The 14,009-nt window shown below is 44.7% G+C and overlaps 1 long non-coding RNA gene across 2 annotated transcripts in view; it reads right to left on the bottom strand.

Moving 5' to 3' along the window:
- Nucleotides 1-408: 408 nt before the first annotated feature.
- Nucleotides 409-14,009, bottom strand: part of LOC107324205 — a 53,008-nt gene continuing 39,407 nt past the window's right edge. For both annotated transcript variants that reach the window (XR_001559446.2, XR_004309615.1), the window contains 3 exons: nucleotides 5,376-5,438; nucleotides 4,996-5,108; nucleotides 409-1,562 (listed from right to left, as the gene is read on the bottom strand). This is a non-coding gene — a long non-coding RNA (uncharacterized LOC107324205). The remainder of the gene's footprint in view (nucleotides 1,563-4,995; nucleotides 5,109-5,375; nucleotides 5,439-14,009) is intronic.

Below are 14,009 nucleotides of genomic sequence, written 5' to 3'. Positions count from 1 at the left end.
TACATTTGCATGAAATCTCTTGCTGCTATGCCTCTGCATTCAGATAAGCACAGATTAGCTGCATCAGCCACGCTCGCAGAGGTGAGCGTAGATGGCAGATGGATTGCAAAGCACTGCAGTGAGCTGCCAAGGAAAGGCAGCACCCAACAGCCCAGTCCTGCCCTACAAAAGGTAAGCCAGAGTGAATCAAAGACCACAAGCATCCTGCCCCAGCACCAATGTAGATGTACGCAGAAAATCTTTTTTGGTAGCCCACCTGCACTAGAATTCCCAGCTTGGGTGCTCATCAGGGCAATGAGCTACGAAACCCAGCAAACTCACCCACTGTAGTTGGACACATGCACGTTCAATATACATACAATAAGCACATTCATTTAGGAAGGGTTATAACTTAGACTGTTATAATATAATACAACTATGGGGCAACACAGGAAAATATTCTCTGCAAATTTCCACTGCCAACCTATTACTTTTTTTTTACTGGGGGAGCAGTTGGACAAAATACGTTGCATCAGTTAAAAAAAATCTAAGTTTTTGACCTGAATTCATTCATATTTCTGACATCCATGGGAACAGTTTCTTCAACATAAGATGGACCTTGAAGTTAGAAGGAAGAAAGAGAGAAGAGCCTGTCTAATAACCAGGCTCAAATCCCTACTTGATGTCCCTCCGTTAGGACCTTGAATTAGGTCTACAAGTCACCTACTTGGCTTCAAGTATTTTGGGATCTCTCTCCAGCTGACATGGTCTAAGTTTCATCCTAAGGCAAAACAGGAAGAATGTTCTGAGTTCTCAAAAGCATCCATGACTTTGGACAAATACATTTTATTCATCTTCAAAACAACTCCATTCTCTTTTTGATCTTATGTAATAGTCTAGATGCCTGTGTTTTGATTCCTCCCAATTGTGCGCTCAAACTGGTACAGAGCTCCATGAAAGAAAATTAATGGACTGGAAGGAAACATACACTTTTTTTTCTCTCTCTAAACCATGTGCCTCTTTCCAGAGAAGAAAAGCATGAAATTTAGCAACAACTGAGCTGATAAAACAAACTCAAATAAGAACTCCTATAGTAAGCTAAGTCTGCTTCAGCCACTCAGGAAGATAGAACCGATCAACGAAGCTTTGTAGATCAATAAAAGCCTCTTAAATAAAATGAGAGCTCTTTCAGACTAATTCAAGAAGCATCCTACAATGAAAAAACATTCTGTCCCTGACGGCTTGGGATCAGACTTCTTTTCTACTTACTCTTAGTGCCTACACAACAGCCTTTATCTGGACCAACTGGATTCTTACCAGGAACGTGTAGGAAATACTCTACTACCAGGAACATGTAGGAAATACTCTACGCAAAGGTGAAGCTGGTATGTCACAACCCATCTTGCTTTGACTACTAAGGTGATCAGTTCAGTTTTGATTGAGCACTTCACCACCTAAGTAGGAAGGGGTTCTCCCTTACCTGGGAATTAATTCAGTCCTGAATGGCCTTGTTGATGAGTCTGAGTCTGCAGCAAAAAGGATGGATGTGCACTTCTTCACCTCCACATTGCAGCAGACACAACCTAGGGTAACAACAATAAGAAACATGGATATAACATGGATCATCCATCCCAATGGACGATCAGACAACAAACACAGGGAAGGGAAGGAAATAAAACCTCTGTGACTTTCCCAGGGTCCTCAGACCCCTTCTGCTATCCGCTCATCCCACAGCAATACTGAGACATTCCATACAGCCCCACTGTACACAGCAGTGCAGGCAAAGGAAACAAAGCTGGAGCTCAAGCAGGGTAACGCTGGTGTTCACAGGTCTGTTTCCACACCCCAATACTGCTCATGGTAAATCTGTTCCTGGCTCACGGCTTGCACCGCAGGGCTTACAGGCTGCCATTTACCAGCAGTCTGGCACAGCTGATGTACTTTCTTAGTACATTGTATAACTGCTTGTGAAGGGTTTCAGCTTCTGTCTTTATCTGCTTCTGGTTTGTTTCCCAGCTTCATTTCATTAGTACGATATCCGAAGGAGTTCATATAATTAATAAAGCCAAACCACAGGAATATATCTCGTAACTGCTCTATTTCTCTGATGCCAAAGGCTAGTAAAAGGTCTCCAAACTTCGATTTCATCTTTTAATAGTTCCATGCAAGGTAACTCAATGTTACTAGTCCCATTTTGCTATTAAACAGAGGCACAGAAGAGTGATAAGAACAGTCCCAGGCCATAAAATAAGTAGAAAAAGACAACCAAACCCTGAGTCCTGATCCACAGCCTCCTGCTCCGTCCCAGCGGACAACATTCTTTCCTACGACTACTAAAAATATTGGGGTCTTCTGTGAAACAGATTGCAATGTTAATTATTGAGGTGAAACGAGCTACCCAGCATGGGAAACCACGGAGGAGAATAAAATACTCTCAACTTCCTGAACTATTGTACAATAAACAGCCTCAGAACTGGTTTCCCACAGAGACACCTGTATTTTAGGGACAGATAAGAAACAACACGTGCACATGCATAGTCACATCTTCTTTTTTCCTTCTAGCTGCGTACACACATGCACAAAACCAGAACACATGTGTGCATATTAAACACACATACATCCGCATCAAAGTTACTACAATCCAAAGGAACTTTGAAGTTTGACTCAGCACGGTCTGAAAAAATGCACAGAAGCACAAGAGCCAGCAAACCCTGAGCTCAATCCCAAGATATGACTCACCGGGTCGTCGGGAGCAACTCAATACTTTCACTGCCTTGGTTTCCCCAGCTGTAAAACAGAGCTAATTACACCACAGCGCAGATGTGGGAATGAGCTGCCTGCTCTGTGCTCAGTGCTTCAGGCACTGAAAATGCAAAGACCTGCTTGAATGAGAGCACGGAGCCAAGGCGCTTCCTGCCTTTCCCCAGCCGTTGCATATTTCACCTGCCCATGAAACGCCTGAGCTTCTCACGTGTCCATTGGTCACAATTTTCCGTCCTTCCCTCAATGTGTGCCACCCCACAGCCCTTTCTCAATGGTACCACAACACCTTTCTACCTCTCCATTATATAACTGCATTGCTACATAAGCCAGGAGCACCTTTGGTACCAGAGCCAGTGGCTCTCATGAACGCCGACTCTTAAAACAGAGAGAATAAGTAAACTAACAAGTTTCCAAACTCATTTGTTTAGAATGACAGATTGACAAACATGGTCTCTTTTCACTTTTTTTCTTTTTTACAAACAGCTTTTTATATCTCATACCCCAAAATAAGCCCTGACCCAGCTGCACTGCCATGTTAAACAGTAATTACTCTATATAAGGCTGTCCGAATGGGAATATTTGTGGGACAGTGGAATGGAATTATTTTAGGCCTTACACAGACTCTCTCTGGGAGTGGTGAGGCTGGTGTGGGTAACATGGCGTACCTAAGAAACAAGTGGACACAGGAAGGTTTTTCCTTCTTCTTCCAGGCCTCCATTAAAACACACTTGGTGACATTAAGCCACATTCCCCAGTTTCTACTCAGGTAAAAAGATAAAACTAAAGAAAACTAATGAAAACTGCACATTAATCTTGGCTACATCAAGGATGCACTCATCGCCATTTGGGCCCACTGAATCATTGTTGCACATAGGAGAGTCCATCAATACACCAACCTTTTCCCCTCTCAAATACTCAGAGCATCATTTCCAAGGACCTAATTTGAAGCAGGTAAGAGCTTGCAAACAGAACTGCTCTCACTTGGGGCACGGCCTGCCTTGTAGCAGGGTAGGGATCTCTAGGGGAATCCTATGGGCTGATGAAGCTTACAGAGTGGGCAATGCTCAGCTCCAAAAAGCTGCAGAAATTAGTGGCATGCCATTCTGGTGCAAGTGGCTGTTTTCCAGTTTCCAAAATATCCCTCCTTATGTCACGGTAAAAAAGTGTAAAAACAGAAAGTGGTTTAGCAAGTAGGAACATTGCAATTCAAAATAGAATCAGAGAGGATTAGAGCAAATACCCAGACTGTTCTAACTTGTGTTTACGGCCCAAATACTGTACCAGTTCCTGTTATTTTCAGGGCTTTCTTCCTGTGTTGTAACGTTCTCTCTGGGATTAAACTTGACCCATACAACATGTGACTCATCTGACTGCAAGTCCTTGGGCATGTGCTGCAGGTTTGGTTGCTGCTCATCACTGACAACCCATCCTACAACCTCAGAGCTCAGTGCAACACGTTACACTGGGGCTTTTGCTGAAGGGGCAGGAAGAAAATGACAGCATCTGCCTAACGCTAATTTTTCACACTTAATTAAGGACGTCAAAGCAGGGTAGTGGGGGAAAAATAAAAGCAAGTGAGTGTTTAATGATTTTGGAGGAACATGAGCCCATTTTGTAGTCAGTGTGCACCCTTGCAGCCAGGAATTTCAGGTTAAAACTTAGTTGCTATGGAACTCGTGTTATCTGCAGCATGGAGCGCTGCTGATGGCCAAGCTAATCCCAGGAGGCACTCCTCTGCCTTCACTGATGGAAAACAGATTCACTGCTTTCAGGTTTGCCTTTCATTCTACCTGACTTTCTGCGTTCCAGAAGATAACTCCTTTTTCTGTTCCTGTCTCTGATTAGTTCTTCGTGTTACCTCTACACGACTTGATCATTCAGTACTGAACCCAACCTGCTGGTCTTCGTTCTCCTTCTGCAACCTGCACCAGCACCCCACCAAAACTCCCTTCTAATACACTATTGTCTTCAGAGTTAGTGTGAAATTCACCATGAGCTCAATTTTAGCTGTAATGAGGCACAAGATGTAGCAGAAGCTAACTGAAAGAATGAGAATTCAAAGAACGGAAAGAGGGGAAAAATCAACTATGCAGAAGTAATGGATTTGTGAGCCTAGCAACAGGCTATGAGGTTTCCTAGCTCTTAATTATCACTTCATATCACAATTAGAAAAGGTCTTCCAATAGAAAAAGATGTATATATGTATATATATGTATAAAACCACTTCCATTGACTGAATGCTGAATATCTCACCTGAAAGCAGATCCCCCCAAGGTTGTTTGCCAGTGAGAAGGAACAACCATGAACTGGGAAAGCAGCTTCTGTTGTCTGGTTCAGAGAAAGGACTTCACCAGTACTGGCAGATCCTGAAAAAGAAGGAAAATCTCATTCAGTAGTGAAATTAGATGTGATGGGAGGGCATGGTGGGAGGAAGTTCTGCACACTAAGCTGGGAGGAAGCATTGGACACCATGTTGGGAAGAAGCATTGACATGCCTGGGGGATGGAAGGCCTGATGTAGGAACACAGACAGGCTGCCTGATTGGGCTGAGGCCAACTTTAAAACCAATCCCATGACCACAACGTAGGAATTAAAGACACTTAACCAGAATTATGGAAAATAAACATTCATACCTTCTGTGCTGCTGGGCTGCTGTCAGACACTGGTTTATTCCTTCTCACTCAGCCAACATTCACCTACATGGGACAAAAAGAATTTAAACTCCAATGTTACATCTAGTGACTTACCAACGCTTTCTAAACAGAGCTGAATCTCTTAAATAGCCACTTTGTGCTATAACACTGAATGACGGGGCTGGCAGAGCTGGTCTGTATTCTGAATTGAAATGTAAGAAATAAGTTAAAAAAGCTGTAACAGCAAAAGTTTGAGGTCTGCCAAAGTTGATTAACTCCCAAATCCCATCTGTGAGGGATGCAGCTCCTGCAGTGCCAGCAGTGCAGCACCGTTGTACAAATATGATCCAGAACACTGTACAAATATTCATCACTTGATTTCCTTAATAACCAAGGCAGGTAGGGGGATCACTAAGACTATTCCTGATTTTACATGATGTCCAGCATCAAGTGTTAAGGACGGAGCTGCAAATATGGTATCAGGACCCAAACTCCTCATCTTCTGTCACCTTTTAGACCAAACAGCCTTTGATGGTGTCCCAGAGGGGAAAATACAAACAGAAACACTGCTTAGGCTTCTTCTTTCTACCTATAGCAGAGCTCCATGCAGGGAAAGATTGCAATCACATGGGGCCAAGATGTTCAACACATCAAAACCCATCAGCTCCAATGCCTTCAGTGAAGCTATGCCAAATTCACATCAGTTGATGGTGTGACCTATATAACAAAAACTTGCTTGAAGCAGCTAAGGAATATAGCCCTGATTTATTCCAAATACATTATATTTAATGCTGTCACTTCTCTCTTTCATGCCAACATGCAAGAGCAGGAGACAGACACATTTGGATCCTCTCAGCTGGGAATCGTGTTCTTGCAGCACTTCTAGATGATGCACATACTGTCTCTATTTGTGTTCACCCTTTCAGATGGCATGCTGCCCATGAAAGAAGCTGATTAGCGCTTGCCCTGGGCTATCAAGGCAAGGCAATAGCATGTTTAGATCAGCAAACTGCATAACAATATAAATGTCATCTCTTCTACTAGAAGCTTTGGCAATATTTGCATCTTGTACTTCGTTGCATGTATGTGCCAAAAAGAAACCCAAGGACACACAAGAAAGACAGGCATGGGATTCGCCAGCCCTCCCCATTGCCAAAACATGCTGTACAGCAGTGGGTGCCTCATTAATCCCCAAAGACCATCTCCTGGGTGTCAGATTGTATGTAACACGAGCACTGCTGGTACATATACATATAGCCTTTTTTGTTCAGCCAGGCTCACAAGCAGAAAATGAACCACAAGCAGTGTGTCTGGCACAGTTCAAGACACGATCTGTACACTTGCCCAGAAAAGATGGCATTCAGCCTAAACAGAATAGCCCTGGGTGGTCACTGGTGGGTTGTGCAACATCTCTGCTGCTGGGGCAAACTGTAGCAATACCTAGCAGATACAATGGAGAATGGGCTGAGGACACTGAGTGTGGGACACTACTGGAGTGCAAGCCAGGCCTCTAATGGCCTGGCACTCATTAGGGTTTGATTGTTACTGGAGACCTATATGACATGAAATGATGGTCTCACTCCAATTCCTGGTGAGCGAATGTCAGCACCATTATCACAGTGAGCATCCATCTTAGCCATCTTACCAAAGAAGCCGAGGGCTGAATGGGAAGAAAGGCTGATATATGTCTCATTGTCAGTGCAGGGGGCTTTCCAGGACAGAGCTGGGGTGAACTAGCAGGGTTTGGAACTGCTGCCTTCCCAAGTCCTACTGAATTGTGCAGCAGACAGGATGGGATACAATAAGATACGATGCAGCGAAGATGTAGCAGAAGGGAGAGAATGCAGACAAAGGCAGGAAAGGTGATTCTGTGCATAGGCAGAAGATTGTAACAGAATGAAATACTAAGCGGACAGCAGAATGATACCCCCAGACCACATTGTAAATACATAACTCACCATGACGCTGTAGCAAATACAAGGCACATGCTCTGCAGTTTGCCTGTTGTTCATCCAGGCTCTCATCACTCTGGGGTACCCCAACAGTTTCATTGCACAAGGGCCTAAAGACCACAGCATGGACTGCAGGAGCACAGAGTGACCCTCTAAGCTTTGTAAAGCAGTTACTAATCACACTTATACTGGATATTTGAAACAATTCCCCATTGCCTGTACACTGATCAACCTGTTTCCAAAGCGTTTAATGGATCAGTTTGGGGTTTGATCACATACTGTGTCAATACTGGGTCTATTTATGACATGTATGTTTAAGATGATAAACAGGGCAGGTTTTGCAATGGTAATGTGGAAGATGAGAAGAACCCAAACAAAGAATCCTATTTACATAGCTATGTTTAGGACCAGGCCCACTGCGAATCTGAAGACAGAATAAGAAGCAGGATGGCTACTCCCTCCCAGTAAATATGCAAAGTTCTCACATACAATGGAAACAGTTTTACACTGATGTAGATCATGGTCCATGGATAATCAGCCCACTATTCACTTCCCCAGCTTTGCGGAAGCGTAATCAGGAAAGCATTATGAAGAAAAACCTGCCCTGCAGGGATAGACTTGCTTTAATAATGTTTATGACTTGTCCATATTGTATTTATGTCTGGAAGTTGATTTCCTGCGTTTTCCCACCCTTCCCCCAACTCTCAGCCCCAAAGACGATCTGCAAGCTGAACCCTCCCCTAGGATAAATGGGGGAAGCTCCATCACTCTGATGGACAGCACTCTGCTTCTGCAAGCTCAACATCAGACACAGAAATAATGTGATTTTACCAAACACAAAGGTCAGAGCTCACCTTCCCCTGAAGTGCATGGCCAAAAAACAAGCCCATGTTTCACATATTAACAGATCAGGATTGCAAGCGCAACACTATGATTCTATGATTCTACTGTGTTGGCTGCTGGCTCGAGATCCAGGCAATAGAAGGCAATAATAAAAGAAAATGATGTAAAGCTCCCCCAGTACCTGCCAAGCTCACCATTTTTATTGAGCCTTACAAATGTGCCATCAGTACCAGCTCTTCTACAGCCATCAATCTTAGTCGCCCAAATCCATCTCAGAACAAACCCCAGAGAGGAACCAATCAGCAGAGCAATTGCAGGAAAACAGAGAGAGATTCGTTTCGTTTGTGTGCTCTCAGACTTATCCCTCAGGCAGAAATTTGCTGGGTTTGCTTCTGCTATTCCACTCTGCTTTCACTGCTCATTTCTGGCAAACCTGCCTCAAACTTCCCCATTTCCTGATGCTTTCCAAAGCTACCAAATCTTGAAGCCTGCTTTGGCTGCAAGGCCAAAAAAGCCCCTGAAATCTACACGGTTCCTTTTATATTTACCTTTTCTATCTTTGCTTATTCTCCACAAAGAAAAGTAACCCAACCTCAGTTTAAACCTCGCTGGAAACAAAAACCCTCTCAATTCCTCTTCATTATAAATGGATTGTCAATGTGTTAAATAAATCAGTGAAAATGGAAATCCAAAAATAAATAGCCATCCTGTCGTTGCTATGACAACTCAAATTTTTTACCTGGACAGAGATTCTATGTTTCACAGTCAGCAATGGTTGAAAAAGAGGGTCACATCTTTTTTTCCCCTATCCTGGCTCACGTCACCACCTACCCCCATGTAATAAAAGGGATTATTTAGGGTTACTTTTTAGCAAAGGAGGGAAGATCAAAGGGAGGAGCTGTTTTTCATTCTGGATAGGAGAGATACATTCATACACGTTCACAACAACACAGCCCAGAAAGGACAGAGAGCACAAACACTACAGCAGCACTGCAAAGGCTCTGAGCTGCCCTTGCTGACACCAGACAGAGCTGGGATGACCAGAGGATCCCTTGGCCAGTGCAGCGAAGCCAAAGGATCATAAAGGTTGGAAAGGACCACTAAGATCATCCAGTCTGACCACTGTAAGTCCCTCAGAGCTCCTTGGCTGGGTTCTATTGCAATAAGTGGGTGACTTTGGGTCCCATGTCTGGGCACTGCATTATGTTCCATCATCTCTGGGCTGGCAAACATGTCTGTAAAGCAGCCTCTCCTCCATCCCAAGATGAAACAGAAAAGCCTCTAAAAAGTTCCAAAATTCAAAATGCCACTTTAAAAAATAGTTAAAATCTCTCAAAATTGTGTCTCTTTGGTATGTTTCCATTGGCCATTTCCTTCACGGTAATAAGATGAGTTTTCCAACCAACATTGTCATGAACAAAATATCTTCATCCATTTGAAGCCTGGTAACCTGTTTTCAAAAAGCCATTTAGAACTGGGAGCGTTGGGACTAGCACAACAGAAATTCTCCATCAGCCGCCAAGAAGAGATTCTTTCAAGAAGAGAAAATGGCTTAATTAATCTAGCTTAATTAATCCCTATAAACATCTAAAGGCAATAAAATGTTATGGAGAACCTGAAACATGCACAATAACCCTGGCAGAGAAAGGCTAGATTTTCACAACCATGAAACTCATACCTGGCCACATTAGGCATTTTTTACAGCCAAATCTTTGCTGGTTTTCAAGCAGCCCAAGTCTGTACCTGGCTCCTCTTGTTTTACACAGATACACACACCCACATACGCACACACATTGAGATTGTGTGAGTGCTCTCAACAAATATGGGTGTTTGCATCCTGGCTTGCCCGAAAAGCAAAGCAGACTGTTCAAGCAGCAGCCGGTGAAAGCGAGCATTCAATTCTGCTCAGAGGCTCATTTTCCTCTAAATGGGCCTCTCAGACTCGGTGACAACTCTTCTCTGCCTGAGAAAAAAAACACTGGAATATATGAAAAAAAAAAAAAAAAAAGAAAAAAAAAGGAACCTATTTTCCAGTGCAAAGTAATCCCCGCTCCATTGCCATGGCACCAGACATCCGTCTCTTTCTTCCATTGACCAGACGAGGTCCTCCTCAGCCCCTTTGCTTCTTTAAAACCATTTTTTTTCTGGTCGTTTTGTTCGTGTGTGTGTGTGTGTGCGCGCCTGAATTTGTTTCCTTGGGAGGGAAAGGAGTCATTAAAGTATTAGTTTAGGTTGATTGATTCTTCGGGGACAGAAGAGGGATGTGGGGCTTTGTAATCTCTGGCATGATCTGAAAACAGAGCCTCTTCAGCGTGATACAATATGGAAATAATAAAAGGAAGACGCAGCTTGCCCTGCAGATAGCGCAGCGCACCGCTGCAAGGCGAATCTCTTCCATGAACTTTGTGATTTCTTCAGAGCGCGGTGAATATTCATGAAATGAAGGAGTACAATGCCACCTCTTTTGGCTACAGAGCAGCTTACATAGGATGGAATCATCCTGAAACGCCCTTCGCCATGGCAGCGGCTGAAAACCTGCCTGTGTGCTGCAGCAAAACGTATTAAATAGGAGCAAAAGAAAGAAAGAAGAAAAGCAGCCACCAAATCACCCAAGGCAGCACCTCAGCTCTGCCCACATTTCTGGATGCCCATCCAACCCCTTTGAGCTACAGGAATGAACTAACAGCCCTTCCAGTGCTGAGAAAGCACCGGGTCGTGACTCAGCAGCTCCTGCTTTGCTGCAGTAGATGATTGGATTGGTTAATTTTAAAAGATGTATCTGATTCCATCTGATTCCATCCTCGTGTTTCTAGGAAGCCACATGGGGGGGGTGATGCTGCGGTGCCTTCTCAGCACTGATTCAGCACCTCGGCAGGATGGGGGTGCAGGGAAGGAACCCCCTCATGCAGCTCTTTGTGACGATTACTCTGCAAAGGAGAGAGGATCTGGTTTTACCAATGGGTTTGGAGGGGGAAAAACAAGAGAAAATTCCTCTCTTGCAGAAGGATTCATCTTTGGCTGAAACTTATTTACATGGCTCTTATTAATGAATAATTCTAACTGACCATCCCAGGTGCTTTCCCCTCCTGGTCAAAAGACAGATGGCTCAGAATCACCTACTGCCGCGGTCCACCTTTTTCATTTCATAATAAAATAATAATAATAATAAATCACATCAATTTTCTCTGGCATCCTCAGGCCGGTGCAGGAGGAGGCAGAGCAAGGCAGCAAACGTAAACGCAGTGCACGCCCAGACTGCGCCGCCGACGCGCACACGCCAGCACACAGACACACACACTGCATTGATTCCCCACGGCTCCTGCAGTCTGATCAATTCTGCATTCAGAGCAGACCTGGAGTGAATTTATTACACTTCGGAAACTTTTTAGCAGGAGGAGAGATGGATCCATTATGGCACAGCCCAGGGCTTCCATCAGACGTCTCCTGCAGCCCCCAGCTCCCGCCCCTTTTTGCACTGCTTCCCCCAGGGTAGGAGGAGGGCACCTGATTTAAGAGCTGAATGGCCAACATTAAGGGTCACCCTAATGCTGCTGGTGTCGTGGCATTTCCCAGGGGCTCTGTCTGGCATGGAGGCCCCATTCTGCTGCACTAACTGCAGTATTTAGATTGCAAGATGCTGTAAGAGGGGAGAGGAAAGGAGAAATGGGGAAGTAAGGTGACTGAAAGCGCACAGCAACAAAACCAACTCACACTGAGCACAAACCATTTATCAACCCACCATCCACCATCATCTCCTACCCAAAACCAAGAGGATTCCTTCCTCGGTCACACAGCACAGCACTGCCTTGCCACATTCTGGCTGCTTTACCTTTGACATCCCATAGGAGTCCGCTCCCACTCCACTAAGAGAAACACAAATCTTCCCCCATTGACAGCTGTGAAACTAGTTTCTACCTGGCACATCCCTGCAGGACAGGAGACAGAAGAAGCCAAAAGAAACCTTCTTCCATGACAGGGCTCCATTTCAGGCTCAGGACTGGTAAGACCCTGGGAAATAGGAGAGATGTTCCTATTCCAGGAAACTCTGGGCTCCAAGAAGGTTCTCCAGCTCATTCTGCATACAACAGTGGCTTCTGCACCCACGCTCAAGCCCTTCTGCCAAGTGCAGTCAGGAATTACATTAATGGAGCCCAGGAGAAGGAAGGAGAGAGAAGACTTCATCTCATCACTCGATGTGGAAAGGAGGGAGAGCAATAAGGGAATGCTACTGCCTTAAGGTGGGGGGCACTGTGAGCTCTCTCTTTGCCTTCAGTTCTCGTTCAATTTAAATCCAGTTTGTAATTCAATACCTTCCCCAGAATATTTTCCCGCCTCCTCTAAAACGTCTGGGTAGAGGTTATGAACTCCAATGTGATTACTGCTGCAAAAGAAAGAGGAATACGGCGGAGCAAGATAGCAGATATTAGACAATTAGTCAGGAACATGTCTTTAGCTCCATGACCTTTATGATTAGATTCGGTTTCTGGAAGATGAAGCTCCGATATGGATATAAAGTTGGCTGCTTGCCTCTACCTCTGCTTTGAGCCAAAGAAAATCTCAGTACCTACACCCAGAAAAACACCGCAATTCCCCAGCCCAGAAGTTTCGATCCTAATCTCCCTTTTCATTTTCTCACCACTACATTTGCTCTTGGCCAACGACACCGTCCATGCCAGAAGCATCGGGCACCTGAAGTGAATTCCTTTTCCCTGCTGTCTGCTCGTGCACAACCCCTCCTGAGGATGCTGTGAGAAGCAGAGCTCTCAGCTGCCTGTTACCCATCGGGATTTGTATCCAGACAAACAGAATCAGAACGGCAGCGTTTCACACCTCGTCTTCTCGCAGGCACCAACGGCGATGCCAGGTGCCAGACAGGGGAGAATCAATCTCCTCCATTGTCAGCCCTGAAAATCACGCTAAAAATAGAGGACATCAGATTTAGCTGAGCTGCATCCGGCTGCAAATTCACTGCAGCAAACGGGTTACGGCGAGGTGAATGTGATCCACGGAGGAATTACACCGTGCTGCGTAATTCCAACCAGGTCTTTCAGCGGGATCATGGAAACGAGACCAACTGCAATCACATTTGCCAAAGCCCCATTGTCTGGGCTGGTCTGCAATGCTTCCACCGCAGCCAATTCCACGGGCTGCCAGAAGAGGGGGATCACATACAGGGCTGACCGAAAGGGGAGTTTTGCCACCGCAACCAGTTTTCCTTTAGCAGGTTTTTATTATTACTATTATTTAATACATTTGATTCCGCCCTCCCCCACTCCAATTTCCAATGGCAGAAAAACAGAAGGAAAAAGAAAACCCTCTTTTCCAAAGCTCTCCACACCAAGGGGACAAAGCTGCAGGCAGGAGGGTAAGGTGATAACACTAATTGATTGCGGTTCAAGCAGGAATCGTGTGGTCTTACATCAAGCCACGCTAAATTAAATCAAACTTGAAATATTTGGTTCCTGAGACAAATAAATAATGGGAAGGAGAAAAAAGGAGGAGGAATAATAATGAAAAATAATGGGGCTCCTAGAAGCTTTCATGGACCTCAATGAGGTTGCACACAAAGTTGCAGAGCAATGCTGGGAAGCAGAGACTGCCTATAGGGGCAGAGATCAGACATAATGGAGAGAACAGCAATCCAGCACATGGAAGGCACCGAGCAGAAACTGTGCCCTTACCACCTGAAGCACAGACCTCTCCAACCACACAAGCAGTTGAACTCCTGAGATACACAATCAGAGCCTAAAGAAACCGTACTACACCAGCACAAGCCCTGAGCTCCTTATGAAGAGCCACCAGCACACAGCAGAGATGTGTTGATGTGTTCAGCCCTTCA

This window comes from Coturnix japonica, chromosome 24 (assembly GCF_001577835.2).
Source record: "Coturnix japonica isolate 7356 chromosome 24, Coturnix japonica 2.1, whole genome shotgun sequence".
NCBI lineage: Eukaryota > Metazoa > Chordata > Aves > Galliformes > Phasianidae > Coturnix > Coturnix japonica.
The sequence above is the reverse complement of the archived record's forward strand: the minus strand, read 5'-3'. Positions and strand labels throughout refer to the sequence as shown.